Raw genomic sequence first — 19,471 nt, forward strand, 5'->3', positions numbered from 1 at the left:
GGATGTGGGGCTTTTGTCTAGGTACACGCTTCCTTGCTGTAGCTGTGCTACCCCCTTCTTTGAGCCCCCGTTTTGTCCTCTAGAAAAAGGACATCGATTGCTTCCTTAGCAGGTTGCTACCTTAATCCCGTGAAGACAAATTAGGGTAATCCTACAATTAATAGCTGGCCTTAAGAGATACTGGGCTTCCCTGATAGCTCAGCTGCTAAAGAATCCTCCTGCCATGCAGGAGACCCCGGTTTGATTCCTGGGTCGGGAATGCTGATCCGCTACAGAAGGGACAGGCTACCCACTCGAGTATTTTTGGACTTCTCTTGTGGCTCAGCTGGTAAAGAATCTGCCTGCAAAGCGGGAAACCTGGGTTCAATCCCTGGCCTGGGAAGATCCCCTGCAGAAGGGAAAGGCTACCCACTCCAGTATTCTGGCCTGCAGGATTCCATGGACTGTACAGCCCATGGGGTCGCCAAGGGTCGGACACAACTGAGGGACTTTCACTTCACTTTCAAGCGATAGGACCTGAATCCGGATTAAACTGGAGTCTCCCAGTGTCATCTGGCATTTCTTCCCTGAAGCCAGCCAAAACCCACACAGGTGCATTTCCAGGGTCTCCACTTAGGCAGCCTGACAGAAAACCCAGCGTGGTTCAAACAAGCTGACAGACAAGCAGGAGAGGACTCATGGGCAGATGGCTTCCCTCCGGGTCTCAGGTGGAACTCGGGGACCACAGCAGAAACCGGCGCTCTCAACCCGTGGGCTCAGCAGCGTCCTCCTTCTCAGGCCAGCTGCCCTGCCTGGCAGGCGCGGGAAAGCCGCCAACCGCCGCAGGCTGCACTCACGCCCCTCCCACTGCTGTAGCCTGACCTCTCCCGGCCCCACCCCTTCCTGCCGAACCAGAGCTCCTCTGCCCTGGATTCCAGCGTGAGGCCCAGCCCTGGGCCCCGATTGGTCACCGCCCCAGCCCTGAGCCAATCACGGTGGCCAGGGAGGATGGAACACACCGATTGGCCAGGTCCAGGTCATGTGACCACACTCTCCAGGACACGTGTGAGCCGCTCACCCTGTGTCAGGGGCGGAGACAGTACGGTGCACCCAGCGCAGGGCTAAGAGTCCAGTCACTGTGTCCGTGTGCTGTGTCCTGGGACATGCCTGCGCTTCCTCTCTACATACCACTGCACCCTCTGCAGGAAAAATATTCATGACACACCTCTTCCCTTCCCAAGTGCTGTTTCACGCACCCACATTCAAGGGAGCAAGACCTCCTGTTTGAAGGTAGGTTTGGAGATCCTCTCTTAACCTCTGGGCTTGTTTCTTGTATCATGTTAGAATAATTTACTCAGTCTAAAAACCCCCACGGGCACCGCCACATGCCGCTTTGCCTATTCAGGATTCTTACCTGTTCTGAGTAGAGGGCATGGCCCAGGGGCTTCCAGAAGGGAAGCACATGAGAGGCTGAATCACTGAATCACTTTGCTGTACACCTTACACAAACAATTCATTGTAAATCAACAGTACTTCAACTTAAAGAAAAGGTATTCTCTCATCAAAAATGGTTCGAAATTTTGTAGTTTTTCCTTCAGTTGTTGGTTTTTGGTATGTGTCTATTTGGTTTGGTGGTATTTTTTGAGGTAGGGATCCAGCTTACCTTCCCACATGGATACCAAATTGTCGCATTGGGAAGATTCGTTTGTCCTTTCTCCTGGAAATGTCCTTTCTGCGTTTACACATTAAGAAGCTTTTTAGAAAATGCCACGTATCAAGAACTTCAGATCTTTGGTAGTTTGTGCAGCGCCCCAGAGGCATGTCTCCCCTTCTATGTCTTCTCTCCGCATCTCACCATTGCCAGTTTCTAGTGTGCACAGGTGCCCTCAGAGGGTTCTCTGCAGTGAACCGTATTTCTGTGAGGACAGAGGATGTGAGCACGGAGGAGGGGCTGCGTCCCCAGTAACCGTGTGGCCGTGCTCAGCGACCCCGATATTGAGTCTGGCTGCGACTTCCTGAGGCAAGCTCTGCGTTTCTTCCTCTTGGTGTCTGGATAAGCAAAGCGGTGCTGGTGGATTGGGGCTTGGGTCCCTGGGTCCAGCAGTGGAGAGATACACCCACAGCCTGCTTTTCCATTTTACTTTCCTCCTGTGGGCTCTGCTCAGCTGGTGTGGAGATGTTTCTGCTCAAGGCTAGAGAAGTAGTCAGTCCTTCTGCTTCTCATCCCCTGCCTCGTCTGTACTTCTTTTTTTTTTTAATATAGCTAATTTTCAATATTGTGAGTCCTTGTGTCATTCTGACTCTCAGGCACCTGTGGTTTAATAGACCTCAAACTCCTGAGAGCTCTTTGCCTGGTGGAGACATGGAGCACTCAGGGAGTAGCATCACATCACACCGGAGCCTGGCCCAGAGAGCAGGTTCTTGCCAGGAGGGCTCCATTCCTGCTGTGGGGGTTCGGAGTTATCACATCTGATTGTGCATCCCCTGGGCCTTCGGTGCAGGCCCCACTCAGATCTGGAAAGGAGGTGGCTTCCCTTCCTGACACAGAACTAGTATTTTTTTGTCCTCGTCCTTGTCCAGTCCCATTCGGCTCACAGGCTCTACACTTGACCCTCACCCACAGGATCAGAAGAGCCCAGTTCTAGAGGAGTTTCATACAGGGAGAGTCTCCCGGAGACACTCCAACCCCTGGGCCTAAGTAACCATTTCCTTGGAGTACCACAGCCCTGAGAGGAGATACTGGGTTTGTGTCCATTTTACAGTTGAATATGTTGAGCCTCAGATCATTGTGTGATTTGCTCTGGGTCACTCTGCAGGTGAGTGGGTAAGGTGGGATTTGAACCCAGTCTCTATGTCTTGGAGCTCGTAACTGTACAGGTGTTTCTGCTCCTCGGGTAAATTTATTTCAGGGTTTTTCGTTGTTGTTTTTGATGCATTTGTATGTGGGACTGTTCTGTTTTCTCTCTGATGGCTCATATCCTGCTATATTGCTGAAGTTCTTAGTTTTAATACTTGTTACTTGGAGTTTTTAGGGTTTCATATAAATCCTGTCATAATCGAATAGTGGCAGTGTAACTTCATCTGTTCCAATGGGGATGGCTTTTATTTCCTTTTCTTGCCTAGTTATTCTGGGTAGGACACTTCCACTACTATGTTGAACAAGATTGGTGAGAGTGGGTATCCTTGTACTATTCCTGATCTTTTAGGAAAATCTTTCACCTCTTTACCATTGAGTTGGATGTTAGCTGTGGGCTTGTCTTATATACCCTTTAGAATGTTCCGTGTATAACCACTGTATTGAGAGATTGTACCAGAATTGATGTTAAACTCTGTCGAAAGCATTGTCTGAAATTATTGAGAAGATCACATGATTTCATTCTTAATTTTGCTCATATTTTGTATCACAGTGATTGATGTGTAGATAAAAAATCATGTTTGCAGGCACAGAATAAGTTCCATTTGATCATAGTGTATGATGCTTTTAATGTATTTTCAGTCTGGTTTGCTAATACTCTTTTGAGGATTTTTACATCCGTGCACACCAGGGTCAGGGTTCTCTGGTTGTTCATATGGTAAAGAATCTGCCTACAGTGTGGGAGACTTGGGTTTGACCCCTGTGTCAGGAAGATCCCCTCGAAAAAGGAATATTCTTGCCTGGAAAATTCTGTGGACAGCGGACTTGTTGGGTACAGTCAATGGGTCACAAATAACTGGACATGACTGAGTGACTTAAACTTACAATAGTGTTTCTATCTAAATTTAAGATTTTATCTCAGTCAAAAATTACAGTCTAAGGCAAAAATGTCAAAACTTCAAGAGTCCTTAGAAGTAAATGACAATAAGGCCTAACAGTTGAAAGCAAGAAAGACTCCACATAATTTATTTTTCATAAGAATTTTAGATCTTCAGAGGAATTCTCATTAAACTGAATTAAAATGCAAGCTTTAGTTAAAAATGGAAACTTTTTTGGAATTAAGTTTCTATGTTGAGACTGAATTTTTATTATTTATGTATGAGATATTGAGCAATACATTGTAGCTATTAAAATCATATTTTCAATACCTTAATGACATTTATAAGCTCTTATATTGGAAAAGTAGCTAGGCATAGAAGATGATCCCATATAGCTTTGGATGACAGTACAGATATGTTGAATGATAGCTTTCAGATTGTGTTTATTTATTTTTGATTGAAGGATAACTGCTTTAAAATGTTTGGTTGGTTTTCCTCATACAACAACACGAATAGGCCATAAGTATATTATCCACTCTTTGGTGAGCCTACCTCCCACTTCCCGCTATCCCACCCTCTAGGTCGTCACAGAGCACCATGCTGGGTTCCCTATGTTATATAGCACCTTCCCACTAGCTAGCTATTTTACGTATGGTAGTGGCAATGTTTCAATGCTACCCTCTCAATTCGGCACATGCTCTCCTTCTCCAGCTGAGTTCACAAGTCCTTCCCCTACATCTGTGTATCTATTTCTACCCTTCAAATATTCACCAGTACCATTTTACAAGATTCCATGTGTATGCATTAATATACTATATTTGTTTTTCTCTTTCTGACTTACTTCACTCTGTATCAGTTTCTAGGTTCATCCACCTCAGTTAAACCGACTCTTATTTGTTCCTTTTCGTGGCTGAGTAATATTCCATTGTGTATATGTTCCACAACTTCTTTATCCATTGTTCTCTTGATAGACATTAGGTTGCTTCCATGCCCTGGCTATTTTAAATAGTGCTACAGTGGACATTGTGGTACATAAGTCTTTTTAAAGGTGTGGTTTTCTCAGGGTATATGGCCAGTAGGGTATTGTTGCATCATACGGTAGGTTTATTCCTACCTTTTTAAGAAACCTACCTTCCTTCTCCATTGTGGTTGTATCCATTTACAGGTCTACCAACAGTGCAAGAGGGTTCCCTTTCTTCCATGTCCTGTCCAGCATTTATTATTTGTAGAATTGTTGATGATGGCCATTCTGACTGGTGTGAGGTGATAGCTCATGTAGTTTTGATTAGCATTTCCTTAATAATGAGCGATGTGGAGCATGTTCTCACCTTCTTAACATCTTCTTTGGAGAAATGTGTTCATGTCTTCTGCTCACTTTTCACTTGGTTGCTTTTTTTCTGATATTAGGCTCGATGATCTACTTGTGTACTCTGTAGATAATCCTTTGTCAATTGCTTCGTTTACAATTATTTCCTCCTATTCTGAGGGTTGTCTTTTCATCTTGTTTATAGTTTTCTTTGCTACTTAAATACTTTGAAGTATTCCTAGCTATGCTATTCTTCTTGTTGCAGTGGGGAATGGCACTGTTTCCTTAGTTTCTCTTTCTGATTTTTCTTGTTGTGCTATAAGTATGCAAAGGACTTCTGTGTGTTAATTTTGTATCCTGTGCTTTACTAAATTCACTGATTAGCTCTAGTAATTTTCTGATTCTATCTTTAGGGTCTTCTGTGAATAGAAACAGGTCACCTGTAGTCAACGAGAGATGGACTTCTTCTTATCCAATATGCATTCTTTCTCGTTTTCTTCTCTGATTGCTGTGTCTGTGACTTACAAACCTATATTGAATAATAGGAAGGAGCGTGGGCACCATGGTCTTGATCCTGATCTTAGTGGAAATGCTTAAGATTTGACACCATTGAGGATAATGTGCTGAGAGATTCCCCTTATTACCTTTATTATGTTGAGGTAGGTTTCTTCCATGCCCATTTATGGGGCATTTTTTTAATCATATACTGGTGTCTAATTTTGTCAAAACCTTTCCCTGTATTGATGGAGATTACCATATGGTTTTTATCTTTCAATTTGTTAATGTAGTGTACACATTGACTGATGTGCACATAGTGAAGAATCCTTGCATCCTTGGGATAAACCCCACTTTGCATGTGTCTTGTTTTGTTTTGCTCTTACTCGCGTTTCCTCAGGATTGTTGCGCTGGTGCTCGTCAGTGACATCAGCCTGTAGTTTTCTTTCCTGGGTGGCGTTCTGCCTCATTGTGGTTCATGGTGATGACGGCCTCACAGAATGGGTTGGGATGCTCCTGCCTCCACGCTTTTCTGGAAGAGATTGACCAGAGTAGGTATCATCCCATCTCTACCATTTGACAGCATTCAGCTGTGGAGTCCTGGGCATTTGTTTGTTGGAGACTTTTGATCACAGTAGTGCTTGTGATTGATGTGTTCATCGTTAGAGCTTGTGACTGGTGTTAGTGCTTGCTTTATTCACATTTTCTATTTCTCCTGGTTCAGTCCTAGAAGACTGTACTTTTCTAAGAACCTGTCCATTTGTTCCAGGTTGTCCATTTTATTGTCATGCAGTTTTCTCTAGTTGTCTCTTATGATCCTTTCTATTTCTGTGTTGTCTGTTGTAAAGTCTCCTTTTTCATTTCGAGTTGATTTGAGTCTTCTTCCTATTTTTCTTGATGAGTCTGGCTAATGACTTGTCAATTTTGTTTATCTTCTCCAAGACGTATCTTATTGTTTTATGGATCTTTGCTAATGTTTCCTTCATTTCCATTTATTTCTGCTCTGATCTTTATGATTTCTTTCGTTCTGCTAACTTTGCATATTTTGTGGCCCTTTTTCTTCCTTTTCTAGCTTCTTTAGGTGTTATATTATGTTGTTTATTTGATGTTCTTTTCATCTCTTTGGTAGGCTTCTTGTATTGCTCTAAACTTCCCTCTAAGCATTGCTTTTATTGCATCACATAGGTTTTGGGTTGTCATTTATTCATTGCCCTTTGTTTTTAGGTATTTTTAAATTTCCTTTTTGATTTCTTCAGTGACCTGTTTGAGTTCTCCATGTGTTTGTGTTTTTTACAAATCTTTCCTACAAACGATCCCTAATCAGTATCAGTGTGATCAGAAAAGATGCTTGCTAGGATTTCAGTTTCTTACATTTGCCAAGGCTTGATTTGTGACCCAGGATGTGATCCATTCCAGAGAGTGTTCCGTGTGCACTTGAGAAAAAAAAAAAAGCATTCTGCTGTTTGGTGATGGAATATGCTAAAGATACCAATAAGGTCCATCTAGTCTAATGTGTGATTTAAGGTGTATGTTTCTTTATTAATTTTCTTTGTGCCTGATCTGTCCATTGGTATAAGTGGGGTGTTAAAATCCCCTAGTATTATTTTCTTACTGTTGATTTCCCATTTTATGGTTGTTTGTATTTGTCTTATGTATTTAGGTGCTCCTGTGTTGGATGCGTGTGGATTATTATTGCAATAATTTCTTCCTGGATTGATCTCTTTATCATTATGTAGTGTCCTTCCTTGTCTCTTGTAATAGTCTTTATTTAAAAGTCTGTTTTATGTGCTATGAGAATTGCTACTCCAGCTTTCTTTTGATTTCCATTTGCATGGAATACCTTTTTCCAGGCCTTCAGTTTTAGTCTGTGTGTGTCCCTAGGTCTGAGGTGGATGTATTATCGACAACATTTATATGGGGCTTGTTTTTGTTTCCATTCAGCCAGTCTGTGTTTCAGTTGGACCATTTAATACATTTATAAAAATATAGGGTAATCATTGATATGCATGATACTATTATTATTTACTTTATTATTCCGTTTTTTTTTTTCCCACGTTTATTCACTCCCTTCTATTTCCTGTCTAGAGAACATCCTTTCATATTTGTTGTAAAGCCACTTTGGTGGTGCTGAATTTCTTAACTTTTGCTTATTTGTAAAGGTACTGAGTTCTTTGAATCTGAGTGAGATGGTAGCTGGTTGGAGTAATCTTGCTGGTAAGTTTTTCCCTTTCATAACTTTAACTGCATCATGCCACACCCTTCTGGCCTGCAGTGTTTCTTCTGAAAGATCAGCTGTTAACCTTATGGGGATTCCCTTGCTATTTGCTGCTTTGCCCTTTCTGCTTTTAATATTTTCTCTTTTTGTTAAATTTCTCTTAGTTTGATTAATATATGCCTTGGCATGTTTCTCCTTTGATTTACCCTGTGTTGGACTGTCTGTGCTTCTTGGCCCTGGGTGTTTCCTTCAACAATAGAGGGAAATTTTCGGCCATCGTTTCTTCAAGTGAGATTTTATCTTTCTCTCTCTGTTCTCCTTGAATCCCTATAATGCGAATGTTAGTATGCTTGATATTGTCCACCAAATGCCTTAAAGTATCCTCAGTCTTCTGACTTATTTTTTTCTTTTTGATGCTCAAACTGGGTGATTTCCACCACTCTGTGTTTCAGCTTACTGATCTGTCTTCTGAATCATCTAATCTGCTCACTCATCTGCTGTATTTTTCATGTCCGTTATTGTATTCTTCGATTATAATCAGTTCTTTTTTATACTTATTGCCTCTCTGTGGAGGTTCTCACTCCGTTCTTTCATGCTTCCCCTGATAGAAGTAAACATCTTTTATTCATTGATTTAATGGGCCCACTGGGTCTTGCTGTGTCTTGGCTTTCTCTAGTTGCATAGAGTGGGGGCTACACTCTAGCTTTGGTGCGTGGGCTTCCCATTGTTCTGTCTTCTCTTGTTGTGGAGCACAGACTCTAGGGTGCATGAGTTCAATAGCTGTGACATGCAGCTTTACTTGTCCCGCAGCCTGGGATCTTAGTCCCAGACCAAAGGTTGAACCCTTGTTGCCTACATTGTCAGGAAAATCTTAACAAATGAACCAACAGGAAAGACCCAGGTATGATCCTTACTTTGCAGTCATCTGACGTAGGTTATTTATCTCCACCTTGTTTAGTTCTTTTTCTGAGTTTATGTCTTAGCTGTTCACTTAGCATTGATTCTTTGTCTCTTTGCCTTTTTGTTTCTATGCATTAATATTACGTAGATAAATTATGTCTCCATGTTGAATAACAGGGTTTATGTAGAGTGTCTCCTGTGCAGCCCAAAGGAAGAGTTCCCCCAGGTCACCAGAGACAGGAAATCCAGGGTGTCTCCTCTGTAGGCTGAGTGTGATGTCTTGCTAGATGTACCCGCGTTGCTTGGGGCATGCTGGTGGGTCTGGCTGACCACCAGTGCAGCTGAATGTGCGCCCTACCTCAACAGTTGCAGATGTACTTCTGGCTGGAGGTGACCTGGAGTGGAAATCACCTTGAGGGGATGCAAGTCATGGCTGAGTCCACCCACTGTGAGTGGTAGGAAAGGAGGCTATTGTGGGGGAATCCAGGCCCTTGGGGGCGAAGCCATTTTGGAGGAGCATTGTGGGCGTGGCTGGATTGGATATGTCTGTTCCACAGGGAACACAGAGACTAGCAGGGCAAGCAGTGCTAGCAAGGTAAGTGGGGAATGTCAGAAACGTCTCCTGCCAGCACTGGGCCAGCTGGGTACAGGGAGGAATTTTTTTTTTTTTAATGTCATCAATGAATGATTTCATCCCTGGAGAAAGTTTCAAGAAATCCTTGCCCCTTTGGCACGTGTCCTAAAATTAGTACGTCATTCTCCTTCCCATGTGACCTGTGCCAACATTCAGGGTCAGTAAGTTTGGCACTAGCCTATTAAGCATGGGGTCTTGACTTACCACAGCCCCCAGCTCTCTCCCAGACGTAGCTCTGCTGGTTTCAATTAAGATGTTATGGGGGCTCGTCTTCCTCATTCAGGTTACCAGGGCTCAGGTGCTCAGCATGTCCCCCCAGGGAAGATACCAAGTTGGAAATGTCCCCTCCTTATTCTGGGTCAGGAGTATGGGTCCTGACTAGACTGCATCTCTGCCCTTGCAATGCATCTCTATGTGGCTTTTTCTTTACATCCTTAGTTGTGTACTCTGCTCATTTTCAGGTTGGCATCTGGGTTTTCCATGTGAGGAAGCTCTCAGAATAGAAGAGAGGAAGTGTCTCCAAAAGTGCTGTTTCAGTTTCTGTGGAAGCTCTTTCCTTGTGTAAGTCAGTGGTTCTCAAAGGGTCATCACTGGACCAGGAGTGTTGGCATCAGCTGAGAAGTGGTTAAAAATGGAGATTCTCAAGGTCCACCCTGATCTACTGTATGAGACACTCTGAGCCATTCCTCCAAGCCTTATACATGCTCAACACTAAATCAACCTGAAACACATCTTCCCCAAGGTTCTGGGACCACCGTGCCCCTTAGCTTTAACCAGGTGCTACTGTTTTGGAATTTTACGAATTTGGGGGGCATGTTTCACCCTCTCACATGAAAGACACTAAGGAATATCTAATAAGCTGGACACAATACTTCTCTCTCGTCACCCACTGTGAGAGTTCTTAGTACATAAAGTAAAAATAAAGGTCAATTTTATTGGTAAAGAAAATCTTACAGCAGGTTGGAAAGGTGCAGGTGCCGCGTTAAGATCAAGGTCTTGCACAAGGTTCACGGGAGTACAGGATGTACGGATATTTTTGTAACTTCATGAAAAAGAAACAAGGGTGGAGCAGAGTAGCCACTGGGCTTCAGTGACCCCCTGCTGCTTAGCTGTGCCCCTTTCTGCAGGTGTGATCACCACTGGACCCTGGGAAGAGTGCTTCACACCTGGAACTGTGAGGCACCCCAGCAGGCTGGCCTGTGGCCTCCTGGGCACCATCACCTGCTGCTGCTTCCTGAACTGGCCATGTTTCCTCCCTCTGCCTTCATCTCTCCTGCCTTTATCTCCTCCTCTTTTGTGGGTCACTCCAGTACTCTTGCCTAGAAAATCCCATGGGTGGAGGAGCCTGGTAGGCTGCAGTCCGTGGAATCGCTAAGGGCTGAGCGACTTCACTTTCACTTTTCACTTTCACACATCAGAGAAGGAAATGGCAACCCACTGCAGTGTTCTTGCCTGGAGAATCCCAGGGAAGGGGGAGCCTGGTGGGCTGCTGTCTATGGGGTCACACAGAGTCGGACACGACTGAGGTGACTTAGCAGCAGCAGCAGTACCTTGTGGTCTGTGCCAGGCCAAGGAAGACACACCTTTACACTTCTGAACTCTACTGGCCACCTGATGATGCGTCATCCTCCCGTGATCGTAACTCTGGCCCTGATGGGAGAGAGCTGTGTTCTCTCACCACTGATGTACTCTCTTTTAGCTAAAGAAGGAATCCGTTCTAATCATGCCTTTTAGGTGGCTGGATTTACCAAACAGAAATACAAGAATCCCAGTTAAATTTGAATTTTAGGGAAACGATGAAAACTTTTTTTTTTTTAGTATAAGTCCATCTCCTGCAATACTTGGGATGTACTTATACTAAAAAAATTATTCACTGAAAACCAAATTTAAGTAGATGTCTTGTATTTTACCTGACAGTCTTACTCCCAAGGTAAAGGGGTTCCCATTTTAGCTTCCCATCCTAGGAGTGGCACTTTGTCTTAGAAAGAAATGTATTTAGTCATCAAAATAAGGTCAGACTTATCTGCACACCAGCCATGACTTGTGACATACTGATCACATGTTGAAATGATAATATTTTTTGTTTACCAGATTAAAATATCATTTGAAAATTAATTTCATCTGCTTCTTTTTGTTTTTAAATGTGGTTACTAGAAAATTTAAGGTTTTATATGGAGCTTGAATTTGTAGTCCACAGTACACTTCACTGGACAGCTTTGGCCTAGAGCAAAAGCCATGTTGGGGGACCTAACGGCCATCAGGCTGAGAGTGGGGCACCCCTCTCCCCAGAAAGTTAGACTCTCCTCTTTGGAGTCGTCTGTGGCTGAACTGGTCGGGGGCATACAGAATCCTTGAGTGTAGTTTGTCTTTACAAAGTTTTTATTGTTTGAATGTTTCAGTTCGGACCAAATCTTGGTGGTTTTTGATTGATGACAGACCAAACAGGTCTGGAGTGCATTTCCTGTTAAGTGTATTTGTAGCAGGGTGCTTCCCAGGTGACTCTGGTGGTATAGAACCCATCTACCAATTGAGGACACAGAGAAGACTAGGGATAAAAGTTTGAACCCTAGGTCAGGAAGATCACCTGGAGGAGGGCAAGAGAGCCCACTCCGGTGTTCTTGCCTGGAGAATCCCATGGACAGAGGAGCCTGGTGGGCTACGGTCCATGGGGACGCACTGAGGTGGACATGACTGAAGCAACTGAGCACACACGAGTATTTGCAGTTGAATTATGACAGCAGATAGAGACACGTGGGAGGAAGCAAGATGGGTGTGGAGAGGGGGTGATTTGGGGAAGGGTCTGGTTTCTGGAACCTGTACTGTGTTGTCCTTTTTTTTTTTTTTTTTTTTACTATTATTTCTCTTCCTTTGGTTTTATGATTGCATACTGGTGGTGGCAAGACAACACTGACTGCATTTGCTAGAAGTAGATGTCCCCATTAATTTAGATTTTAGAGACTGAAAGTTAAGGAGGGTGCATTATGCAACATGGAAGAAGCAAATGAAGATTTCTTCAGCGAAGTTCGAACTCTGAATGTCTCCTGAGTTGGGGTGTTTTTTTATAACTGACAGGATCGTAGTTTAGATGTAGGACTCCAGTTCTCCTTGATCATTCACTCTTTTCCTCTCCCTACCCCCTAACCTTCTGAAGTTCTTGGAAAGTCAAGAAACAGTAGTGAGAGCAAAGCAAATAAAAATTCAAGAGCTTTCAGAGGCCAAGGGCTTGGTCTCTGGTCAAATAACCTGACCTTTACTTGGTTCCATTTACAATCTCTCTTCTGGGGAAGCTCAGTCAGTAAAAGAATCTGCCTGCAATGCGGGAGACGTGGGTTCGATCCCTGGGTTGGGAAGATCCCCCACTCCGGTATTCTTGCCTGGAGAATCCCCATGGATAAGGAGCCTGGAGGGCTACAGTTCATGAAGTCGCAAAGAGTTGGACATGACTGAGCAACTAAGCATAGCACGTGCCAAGCACAGCAACTCGGAGAATCTGCTCTTGCTGCAGGATCCACCTTCTGTCCACTTCCACTTTTCCCTCCAGGTCTCACTACCTGCTGATCATGTTGCCAGAGTGATAGGTGTCTTGCCCCCAGTTTGAGGACATGACCTCCAAAATGTCAGGCCAGGAGGAAGCTGATGCCACACACCTTAGCAGCTGGCAGTCTGGTGCATCTGGTTGTAATTTCATTAAGCTCAGCCCTCCCCCAACCTAGGTCTTCTCGTTGGCACTGTTGTTGTTAATTTGAGGACTTCTATAGGACACGTGTGACAAGTGGCTCTTCAGTAAGAGGAGCTGATAGTCTTGGATGGCACAATGAGGCATAAGGCTGTGTGCAACTTTCCATTTTCTGAGAAGGAGAACACCTCAATTTCATGAGGCCTTGAGCTCTCAGACCCAAAGGAGAGAAACCAAGGGTGTAGAAAGTTGACAGGCGCTGACTGGAAATCTGTGTGAGAAGGTGTTGCTGTTGGCTGTGTCCCGTGTCTCATGCTGAGCGCAGAAAAACTGATGTTTTTGAACTGTGGTGTGGGAGAAGACTCTTGAGAGTCCCTTGGACTGCAAGGAGATCCAACTAATCCATCCTAAAGGAAATCAGTCCTGGGCGTTCACTGGAAGGACTGATGTTGAAGCTGAAACTCCAATCTTTTGGCCACCTGATGCGAAGAGCTGACTCATCTGAAAAGACCCTGATGTTGGGAAAAATTGAAGGCAGGAGAAGGGGACGTCAGAGGATGAGATGGCTAGATGGCATCACCGACTCAATGGACATGAGTTTGAGTGAACTCCAGGAGTTGGTGATGGACAGGGAGGCCTGGCGTGCTGCGATTCATGGGGTCACAAAGAGTCAGACGCGACTGAGCGACTGAACTGACTGACTGACCGACCACCACCATCATCATGCACGGCCACTGGCCCTTGTCCGAGTCCAACAGGTCCAATGCCCCTTATGCCCTGGCAGCCTTATTCTGCTTTGTGTTTGTAGTGCACTAATCTGCGAGCCTCACAGTGGAGTCATAGATTATTTGTCCATTTCTGTTTAGCTTGATTCACTGGGCATAGGACTTCAAACTTCACTCACTTTGCAATACATGTCAGAAGTTCCCTAGTTGTTAAAAATAAATAGCACATAGGCTCACCATCATGTCCAATCAGGGAATTACAAATTAAAGTCGTGATGTACCACACCACACCTCTCAGGACTGCTGAACTGCAAATATAAGATAATACTAACCGCTGGGGGGTGAGGAACAACAGGAACCATTCCTCATTGCCGGTGGGAAGCCTGAGAGCCCCCATGAGAGACAGTCTGGCAGTTTTCCCGAAGTTCAACAGGTCTCACCTTGGGATCCAGCAGTCAGGCTTTCAGTGTTTAGGCAGTTTCCCTGAAATGCTATGTCCAAATGCAAACGAGGATGCAATTTTGCACAGCAGTTCTATTCACAATGGCTACAAACTTGAAGAGATCAGGATACCCTTCAGTAGATGAATATGCAAGCAGATTGGTGTACACGGATATCAAGGGGACCAGAACACATCACGCCAAATTATGTCTGTTTGACATGAGTTATTTTAGTTTGATTAATTTAAAATAATAATAATAAAAGCTGAGTAGAGGTGGCCCCCTATGCTTTTTTAAGATTCATTCATTTCCTTATGACCATGCTGTGTCTTCCGTGCTTTGAGAGGGCTTTCTCTCACTGTGGACAGCTGCTTCTGCTCTTGTTGCGGAGCATGTGCTCTGGGTGTGAGGCTTCAGGAGTTGTGGTGCATGCATTTAGTGGTTGCGGCCCCCCGGCTCTGGAGCACGGGCTCAGTAGTTGTGGTGCGTGAGCTCAGCTGCGCTGAGGCATGTGGGATCCTCCTGGATCAGGGATAGAACCTGTGTCCACCGCATTAGCAGGCAGATTACTAGCAGCTAGCTCACCAGGGAAGACTGAGGTAGCCCTTCTGTGAGGTACATTTACATTTATTAGGGAAATCTCCATTCGTAATGGTGTCCCTCTTTGAACCTAGGAAAACGATAATTACATCTCAAGGGAGGAACAATCATCTGTTTATTTACTGTGCTTTGCATGATAACCTGCTCTAAATGGCCTCTGGCTTCCCCTCAAGGTCTTTCTTCTGTTTGGAGGTGAAGAGCTATTTAAGGTGAAGTCTTCAGCCATTTCAGGGAGTGACTCAGTATTCCTTGGCATCTCCTCTCTGTGCCAAAGGTGTTCATGTTCATTAAACTTCTGTTTTTCTCCTGATAATTTGTGTTCAGTGATGGAGCAGGAGAGCTCAACAAAGAACTTGGAAGGGAAGAGGGAAATTTATTTCCCTCCTCTGTACAGGCAAAGAATAACACTCAACAGTGGAAGGGGATGAAACATCAGCCCTTGAAAGACAGGGATAAATCTTAGATGAATATGGTTAAGTGATAGAATCCAGTTGGAAAGGCTGCAGCCAGTATGACCCCACTGTGACATTCTTGGAAAGGTAAAGCTACATAGATGATAAGAAGATCATGGAGTGGGGAACTGGAAGTGATCGTTTAGGATGGATACCTGTAAATATGCATTTGTCTAAGCTTATCACTTTATAGAGCGCCAAGGGGCAATCAGAATCTATCCGATTATACTTGTGTACTGAATAAGTAGGTCATAGGATGAAATAGCAAACAAAACTGAATCTCAACATCACTCACTATTCTATCACTATTCACTTCAGTTCAGTTCAGTGGCTCAGTCGTGTCCGACTCTCCGCGACCCCATGAATCACAGAACGCCAGACCTCCCTGTCCATCACCAACTCCCGGAGTTCACTCAAACTCACGTCCATCGAGTCGCTGATGCCATCCAGCCATCTCATTCTCTGTCGTCCCCTTCTCCTCCCACCCCCAATCCCTCCCAGCGTCAGGCTCTTTTCCAGTGAGTCAACTCGTCGCATGAGGGGGCCAAAGTTCTGGAGTTTCAGCTTTAGCATCAGTCCTTCCAAGGAACACCCAGGATTGATCTCCTTTAGAATGGACTGGTTGGATCTCCTTGCAGTCCAAGGGACTCTCAAGAGTCTTCTCCAGCACCACAGTTCAAAAGCATCAGTTCTTCGGCGATCAACTTTCCTCACAGTCCAACTCTCACATCCATACACGACCACGGGAAAAACCACAGCCTTGACTAGACGGACCCTGGTTGGCAAAGTAATGTCTCTGCTTTTTAATATGCTATCTAGGTTGGTCGTAACTTTCCTTCCAAGGAGTAAGCGTCTTTTAATTTCATGGCTCCAATCAGCACCCGCAGTGATTTTGGAGCCCCCCAAATCAAAGTCTGACACTGTTTCCACTGCTTCCCCATCTATTTCCCCATGAACTGATGGGGCCAGATGCCATGATCTTGGTTTTCTGAATGTTGAGTTTGAAGCCAACTTTTTCACTCTCCTCTTTCACTTTCATCAAGAGGCTTTTGAGTTCCTCTTCACTTTCGGCCATTACTGTCCATAACCAAATATGACGCACAGTTAAAAAAAAAAAAGTGGATATATGTTCTAAATTCTTTTTCAATAATGTAATGAAATAAATGCTTCTAAGCAGGATCACGTGAGCATGGATAGCAACAATCCTTTTTCCTAAGAGAACCATCCTTGAAGAAGCTCTAAGTTTCAGAGAGCAGGAAACAGAAGATGGAGGAAACCAAGAAATACTGACAGAATACAGCAACTGATTACATAAAGGTTAAAAGATTTGTTGCACTCTTTTGGGTATTACATCTTTGACTATAGAAACCTACAGAATCTCAGCTGAAGAAAGGGAATTGCTGGATTAACTGCAGGCAACAGACTCGGGCGCCAAGGACCAGTAGAAAATGAGGGCTCTGGAAACAGTTTTCCACGCCCTAACCCTGAGAAAAGAGACATTCAGTTCTTTACAGAGCAGTATAAGATACGTGGGAAAACTAACTTCAGATTACGTGACCTGATGAGGATTTCATCAGAAAACAAAAAGGACTAGATACACTTAACCCTACACTTTAATTTTTGTCAATGTGTAACATCAGCAATCTGATATTCCCCAATGGACCAGCTCTCTTGTGAAGATAAAAAGTAAAAGCCCCTAAAATAAGGTGAGTACTTGTCCTGAAGAACAGCAATAAAGGGGATGCAATCTTGGAAGACTGTCTTCAGAGGCTGGCTACAAAGCCAGACCCAAAGAACTCAGCTGGGAAAAGTAGGAGATGGCAACTGTGAAGAGGAAAGAAAGCAGGCTGAATCCCAGCAGAGACAATGACAAAAGTGGGCCCTGGGGACTTGTCAGCGAGGCCCTGCAACCAAAGATGTTAGCAACTCTATTCCAACTTACACTTCCTGTACAGAAAGTGATTCCTTTCATCTTTCTCAGCTTAGATTTCCTTATCTTGACACACTACACACGTACGTAACATTTTGCCTTTCCAATTCAGAAATTAAAGGTTGCCTCAAACACACTGGCTACACACTGGAACAGGAGGATATGCTTTGTCTTCTTCCAGAGTTTTCCAAGACTGCATTAGAAGGATTAGCAATCACTACCTCTGAAGCTTCTTCTCGCAAGAAAATCGTCGTCTTGTCAGACAGCAAAGTACACACTGAGAGCATAGTATCACTGCTCAAAGTGCTAGATTTCTTTTCCCAAAACTCATGTGGGTTTTGGCCTTTTGTTTTCCATACCTTATTTTTCTAAAAATAAATTCATCCTCAGCATACTGTTTTCTGGTTGCTGAAGTTTATATAGCTCCATATTTAATTCTCAGGGCCTAGATTCTCGGGAATCTCAAGGTATCACTTTGCTGCTTTATCTAATTTTTAAAGTCCGTCTAGTCGTCTACCGATGACAAAAGGTAATCTAATCTTCCAGCGTGCTGAGTGATGGGGCTTTAAAAAATACAGGAAAAACAAACACATTAAAGTTCAAAATTCAACTGAACACTAGGCATCAAAAGCCAGTCCATCTTCCAAATTATACATTACTTTTAAGACTAGAGAAAGCAGAAGATCTTAAAAGCAAAACTGGAAAGTTGGAAGATGGCCAGAATCTGGACTTAAAGAAAAAAAAAAAAAACAGGTTGAAATTCCAGCCTGGTTTCCCTTTTTCATTAAAATGTGTTCAGAATATGCTCTAATATCAAGCTCCTGATTGGTTCCCCACACCCCACCCCCGCCCCGCCTTTAGCATGGTTGCATGTTTTGACTATAGGATCAGTTTCATGAGATAAACTTTGGGGACCAAGATTTTCTTAGGCCTACTAGCCTAGTTGCTTTCTCTTAATCTTCATTCACAGTGCATTCCTTGGATCCACCAAAACTGTTGCTCGTTCTCAGCATAACTCAAAGATAGATTCATCATTTCTGACGCAACAGTCAGTTAAAACTGCTTTCTAGTCAAAGAGGAGCTGTTACTCTTCAAACATTCATTCCTGCTGCTGCTAAGTCACTTCAGTCGTGTCTGACTCTGTGTGACCCCACAGACGGAAGCCCACCAGGCTCCCCCGTCCCTGGGATTCTCCAGGCAAGAACACTGGAGTGGGCTGCCATTTCCTTCTCCAAGGAAATTCATCCCTAACCTTCTGGAAATGCCACTATCAAAAACCTTCACTTCGTTCCTCAAGACGCTGTGACCCTTCTTCTCACAAATCTATACTGAACAATTCCTCTCATACATATTTCAAAGTCTTGCTTTTCATTCGCACTACTGCTCTTTTTGTGGCCAACTGCAGCTTTCAACTTCTCTAACTCTAGAGATTTAGGGGTTAAAAAACACTTGAGGCCAACACTGCTCTTCCCTGTGAAAGAAAGGAAAGATGCAGTTAAGAACTGCTTCCTGTCGCAAGTCTCCTGAAGAAAATAAAGTCCACAGCAGTCGAACATCAACACACTAACATGCTCAGAGTAAGTTTTCGGTATGAAATCTCGTAGTTTTACTCACACATACGAAACTCAAGTTGGAGAGAGAGAGATTCTTTGCCTGTGAAGTGGGCAACAGTGGACTTACAGGGAATTTAAAAGCCCCTCTCTCTGCCCAATGATGACGCTCTCCTAGCATTGTGCTATACAAAGAAAGAACGTGCACTTGACTGTTTATCTTCCCCGCAAGGCTCCCTGCTTCCAATCTCTCAATCATGGCTGGGGCTCTCTCCACAAAAATCCACCTCAGTGTTCAAAGCACAAAACAAAGCTCAGAGGAATACAGTACCTAAGATGAAGAAGGGATGAAAGAACCTACAGTCTTTTCTTCTTCTATGAATAGGGCACTCGTAGATTCGGGAGAGACGCAGAGGCAGGGAATATTAGTGGATGAGAAAAAAAAAAAAAGTAAATAACGGAGGAGGAGGAAAGAGAAGGTAGGACGGACGGTAGGCTTTACTTTAAGTAAAGGTAAGGCTTTACCTTACTTTCCTGACAGTTTCAAAGCAGTTGGGGGGAGGGGGGAGAGGAAGAACCTGTTATCTCACTAAAGAAAAAGCAACACTGTAAGGAGAATTGCATCTCAATTATCTTTTATTTTCAGCTCTATCCTTGCAAGCCAGCCCACTTAAGCTTTTACATCACTTTCCTATCTTATGACCTCTATGTTGGGGTGTGGTACTTCAAACACACACTTTTGTGTTCTTTTCCTTCTTCTTCTGGAGGAAAAAGATGGCATTGATTTGCTTAAAACTAAGGATGGGGATAAAAAAGCGACTTAGCAGCAGCAGCAGC

This window comes from Moschus berezovskii, chromosome 19 (genome assembly GCF_049115385.1).
Source record: "Moschus berezovskii isolate FMDL1 chromosome 19, NW_MosBer_1.0, whole genome shotgun sequence".
Classification (NCBI taxonomy): domain Eukaryota; kingdom Metazoa; phylum Chordata; class Mammalia; order Artiodactyla; family Moschidae; genus Moschus; species Moschus berezovskii.